The sequence below is a fragment of the Malaya genurostris genome, chromosome 3 (assembly GCF_030247185.1).
Source record: "Malaya genurostris strain Urasoe2022 chromosome 3, Malgen_1.1, whole genome shotgun sequence".
Lineage (NCBI taxonomy): Eukaryota > Metazoa > Arthropoda > Insecta > Diptera > Culicidae > Malaya > Malaya genurostris.
In genome coordinates, this window is record NC_080572.1 from 65,805,787 (window position 1) to 65,811,786 (window position 6,000).

Genomic DNA, 6,000 nt, shown 5'->3' on the forward strand with positions numbered 1-6,000 from the left:
TGTCTCTGGCTTGTCCACATAACACTTATCTTTGACAGCTCCCCAAAGATAATAGTCTAACGGCGTCAAATCACAGCTCCGAAGCGGCCAAACGACATCCGAATTTCGACTGATAATTCAATCTTCGAAGACTGTGCGCAGAAGATCGATCGTAGCGTTGGCTGTGTGGCACGGAGCGCCGTCTTGTTGGAACCAAATGGTGTCCAAGTCTTCTTCTTCAAGTAACGGGAAGATCCAATCCCTAATCATGGTGCGGTAGCGCTCTCCATTGACCGTGGCGGCGGCTCCTGCCTCATGTTCGAAGAAAAATGGTCCAATGATGCCGCCAGACCAAAATCCGCACCAAACCGTCACTTTCTGAGGATGCATCGGCTTCTTCATGATAACGTGCGGGTTTTCCATCCCCCAGAAGCGACAATTTTGCTTATTAACATACCCGCCGAGATGAAAATGTGCCTCATCCGAGAAGATGATTTTTTGGCACACATTCCGCAACATTACCATGATTTTCAAAGTAAAACTGCACTATTTTCACGCGTTCCTCAAGCGTATACACAACCATTTTCGTTCAGCGGAAGGATGAAACTAAGTTTCTGTCAAATCAGAAGTGACATTAAGGTTACCAATGTCGAAATAATAGCTAGTTAAAAAAAAGTTAGATGGCGGACCCTGTACACTGAAAATCAAGTTTACCTATTTTTTAGGAGAAATCACTCATTGTCGAGCTCTTCTAGAAGCTTCCAAAATTAGGTCGTTATCTACTCAAACTTTGACTTGATCGTAAAAAATGGGTAACGTGCTTTGTTATGGCATAACACTTTCGGTGAACTTATATTTGCCTAAATTTTGAGGTCATCACTCGTTACCTAAACTTGTGAAGATGCAATTTATGTGATTTTGGGTTGGTTTTGACCCAAAATTAGGTAGCGGCTGGTAAGAGTATAATCGTTTGTGCCCTCTCCATGCTTCTTTGACAGTGTCGGTATAGAAGAACTCATAATGCACAGGTCTCCCTTCTGTCAAGTTGTCATCAATTCGATCTGGTATTTTCTATTGGTACCAAAAATAAATTGATTTGAACTGGAATCAGAACAAATTGGCTCAAATGGCACGTTCCCCTTGATATTTGGAGATTTGTGCCTCGAAAAGTGAGAAACAAAAGAATGTGTATCTTGAACAACTGTTACGTGCAACAAACGAAACCCTTAACGCTAAACATATCTTTTTAATACTTTAACTCGTGGTGTCACGAGAAGTAAAATAGAATGCAACAGTTAGTTAGCTTTAATAAGACAGACCTTTGCTCGGCTAACGCATTGTTTCGTCTTTTACACACCAGCATGTTCTTATTGTAATTATCGAATCGGCCAGTCATCGATTCAAAAAAAAAAACAACTGTTGGTGAAGTTTTTATTGTAAAATCTATGAGTTTTTTAAGATTTGTACCTTACTCGGGTTATATAGAAATTGGATTCCAACAATTTGATGCACTAAGTATTTTGATTAATTTGTTTGAATTAAAAATAACCCACTTTGCTCGGTTTCAATTGCCTAGAACCTTTTACCGATAACCGATTCCGGAAGAAATCGCCATTGGCAGAATCCTTAGGTCGAGTCATGCCTCGTCCAGAAACGTGAATACGTGTTAAATTCTTACTAAGATGATGCTAATGCCGGGCATCGCATCGGTGATTCGTTTCAGTACGTTTGCTCCCGAAGGTTTTGTTTATTTTTTTATCGCAACCTTGGGAGTTTCGAAAATGTGTTGAAATACAATAGTATTAGAAAATGTTCTCTGAAACCGAGATCAACAATTGGTTTCCATCATTCTAAAATTGATCTGTTTGATCGACATCACACTGACCGAAGATGTCGCCACATGCGCGCTCGGTTTACAATCTTTAACCATTTGAGCTTATGCAGATTTAGTAGTGGGCTTATTCGAATGCTGCTTTTCAACAATATCATCCAATCAACATGGTGCTAACCACTCCTAAAATTGTTCAAACAAAGAATTTGATGCCAGACAGTCTTTTCTCCAACCCAATTCTGTCAACATATCATAATAGGTAGTAGCTGTGTGATATCGGTGCAATGGTGTAATCCATTTTTTTTAGTTGTCCAACCTACACAGGCGCACTGCCAGTAGAGTGATTAGTCAGCCATCAGTCAGTTGAAAAAAAATAAAGAAAAACATAATCGCTACACTCATTCCTTCTGCTTTTGGTGACGGTATGCAGTAGTTTTCTTTGTGATACCAAGTATATGTTGTTGTTGTTGTTGTTGTTGTGTTGTGGTTTTTGCTAGTTTTGTTATTATTGCTGCTGCCACTCGGTCGATTCCATCAGTTTACTTCACTTCGGACACGGTTTTCGCAGTACACACGCACACGCGAGTGATGCAGCAGACACCAACACAGCGAAATGCACGCAGCCGTCTGACGTCGTACCACTGATGAAACCGATGATCGTCAGCATCGCCAATAAAAGGGTCTCGTGTCATTGCACACACCAATACCAAGCGAAGCAAAGCCGCGATTCTTGGTTTCTTTTCTTCTTTGCTGTACTCCCGCATCCTGTGTGTGATATGTCTGTAAAGATCACAGCACTGCACTGGGCTTTCATCATCAACAAAGATATTACAGAACCAACTTGCTGGTATTAGTACTGCTGAATGCTGACCATTGATACAGAAATGATGTTGGATAATGTAGCTAACTAATAATTTCTAGTAGCAATCTCGCTACCCATTCGTTTTCCCCGGGATGTTTCATAATTACCAGTAGTATTAGCCAAACGCCCTTGCGAGGCCAGTTTTACCTCCCCATTGGTGGTGTTTGTGATACTTTTGTCAATCCTTAATGTCGGGTCTGAGTGAGAAAGCAACAGCTGGATGTCAGCGTAAAATTTTGGAAAGTCCCATGTAAGGACAATAATTGTCAATGATGATGACGGCAAAAACAGAACTTACTTCTGGATGAGGATACCGCCTATTTCACTCTCTCTGTCCTGCTCACGCAGGCGATTTAATCGTCGTACTCGTAGAGGTGTAGATTGCCTTATTTCGAGTTTCTAGGAATTGTCTTGCCGTTCGTGAAATGTCCAGCGACAGCAAAAATATCTCGTCTTTCAAAATCAAACCTACTAGCTTGCTGCAACCAGCAACATATGCACTTTAATATCCGTACACCATTGAACAAAAACAAGAACTTCAAAATCCCAACTGAATTATTTCACTTTCTTCCTCCGCTTACTTCTTCGCTGTCAGCCGCGCATACACAGGCGAAGAAACACTATTTGCAAAGTAAAAGAAAAAAAAACCTCTGCCGCAAGACGGTTTTCACTGGGTAGGCCTTTCGTTACTAAAACAAAATCACTGTTTGCATTCGTTTCTTTTTATTTTTTATTTGGTTTTCCACCCACTGGCCAAACAATTAGCACTGGCACATTTTTTTCTTGCCCGATATTGCGATCACCTCAAGCGAACTCGAAACAATAGGGCCCCGACAAAAGGATGAATGGAATAACAATCACTCACAGAGCGCACTTGACATTTGGGAACTAAATAACGTTCAGCAACCCAGCAACAGCACCGACGACGGCAAAACTCGCACTAATTCACGCTCTGCACAGTTCGCCGTTCGGATCGCGTATCGCCGTTTGTGGCTACCCACACACATCCACAAACATCTCCGAATGCAAATCGAACGAATATGGAAACTGGTGAAATTATTGTGTAGTGGTGATAACCGGTTGGTTTTTTCGGACGGCCGAAGATTTGTGTAGGTGTTACTGGTCGGTTAGTTATTCTAGTGTACGTCTCATTCGGACATTTTCGATTTTAGCTGCGTACAATAGCGTTAGTAAAGCTGCGTACATTAGCGTTAGTAAAGCTGCGTTGAATAATATTCCACACGTTAATAAAAAGTTACTCCAAATCGGAGCTCTAGTTACTCATTTCCAAATGAAATGTCATAGAAAAGTCAAAAATAGTGTACTTATCAATGATAATTCATACTCTGAATTTGAGATGAACGGAAGAACTCGTTTTACCTTTTTTTATAGATATAAAAAAAAGATATAGAATTCGCTCAAACTTTGGAAAAATTTTTTATACTGTTACATACAATTGTTTCTAAGTACCAAACAGATGCTGTGTACAGTATCATTTTTCATGACATTTTGCCTCGGACCGATTTTAGCACGGTTCGTTTTTGGCAACATAATCGTTCGAATATGTCATATGTGAACCAGATGATGGCAACATTTTTCGCGTTGATAACAATTCCATAATTATATTGATTTAAACTATCTACAGCAATATTCGAATCAGTTCGTCGAGATCAGCAAATGCGTGTGTGACAAATAATTTCACTCAATTTTCTCGGAGATGACTCAACCGTTTTCTACAAACTCAAATTCATATGAAAAGTCGTTCCCAAACAAGGTTCCTGAATAACGTTTGGTTCCGGAGCTACAGGATGATATGTGAAACGAAATTAAAATTGTGTAACTCACTTTTCTCATAGATGGCAGAAATGATCTAAGATTCAAATGAAGTCTAAGAATTATTTAATTCGCACTACAGTTTCTCAAAGATCTACACTGATTTTCAAACATTTGGAGACAAATGTAAACTATACAGCTCTTGAGGTGAATTTATCTGACTTCGGCTACAACGATTTTCGAATTCCGGTTCCAGTATCGAATCGTTTCTCAAAGCTCAATCGTTTTCTCAAAAAAGGCCAAATCGAATTTCAAAACAAAAATTCAAATTAAAGAATGTATGGTCCAATACAAAATTAATAAATTTTATAAAATTCTGACTTCCGATTCTGGAATTACAGGGTGATGAGTTTTTAAGACTCAAACCAATACAGAAAATGACAGTTGGACTCAAAACTATTTATTCGTCATATTAATTTAAGGCTATACAAATCGTTCCGAGTTATGCTACCGCCTCTGGATGTACCATAGATAACCATGCTTCGACTTACTTCGACATATCATGGAATGTTCAATCGATTATTACACTTTTAGATTCAAATTCGATCCGATTTGCAGTTTCGTCTTTAAAGAGTAATGGGTGATTAAAATCTCAAATTGCCACTTAGAACGACGGACACTAGAATAATGTCATGAAAACTGAAACACCGAAGAATATTCATGCAAAAAACACATGCGGATTGATAAAAAAAAGGTATCATCTCACTGCTAGGTGGATTAAGCACGTTTTTAGGTTACTATTCGAGAGACCAGTCTAATAGTCGTAATAATTGTAGCATTTGTAGCAATAGGCACCATTTTTTATATGGAACACATCTTTGTTTTCTCTATAGGGGTGCAAATTAGAAACTCAAGGGAAAATACACTTAGAAATGTGGTCAGGTTTTGAACACTTTCAGCTCAGTTATTTTGGTATCAATTATTAATGTTATTTCACCATTTCATTGAAAATAGTTTGGATTTGAATGTATCAAGCCACGCATTTTCAATTTTGTATGATTGAAATTTTGATTAACAGCGAACAATGTCAGCGAAAGATCTAAGACGCTAGGCTGGCTTACTGAATTTCCCTTACGGAGACGATGGTTTTGAAGGAGTAAGCAATCTATCAGCTGGGAATCATCGCCTTCGTTGGTCTATTGATGCAAAAGCGAAGCAGTACGGAAGCACGCGAATCTATAAATATAAGGGAAATTTAAGCCAATGTTTCAGTATCACGTATAAAAAGTGAGAGGAAGGTAACTGCTAGAGCTCTACAAAAGATCAGATGAAATTTTTCAAGTATCCCAGGATAAATTTTAAGTTCTTAAGATTAATTTCTAATTTAAATAAGATGAAGTAACGGTAGAGAACTTAACGCTATAAAAAAACTTTATGCATGCAAAACTTGAATACAAGGTTAACGAAGAGAAGCTCAAATATCGAAATCCGTTCGCTAGTATGCACATACACACTAAGATTTAATTCCTTTGTTCGGTAATATTTTTGACGAGAA

At 38.6% G+C, this 6,000-nt stretch overlaps 1 protein-coding gene across 1 annotated transcript in view; it reads right to left on the reverse strand.

Annotated features, from left to right (window-relative positions):
- LOC131437639 (ras-related protein Rap-2a) overlaps positions 1-3,607 on the reverse strand; it is a 365,405-nt gene extending 361,798 nt beyond the window's left edge. The window contains exon 1 of the mRNA XM_058607114.1: positions 2,971-3,607. The gene's annotated coding sequence lies outside the window, so the exon portion shown is untranslated. The remainder of the gene's footprint in view (positions 1-2,970) is intronic.
- Between the last annotated feature and the right edge of the window lie 2,393 nt (positions 3,608-6,000).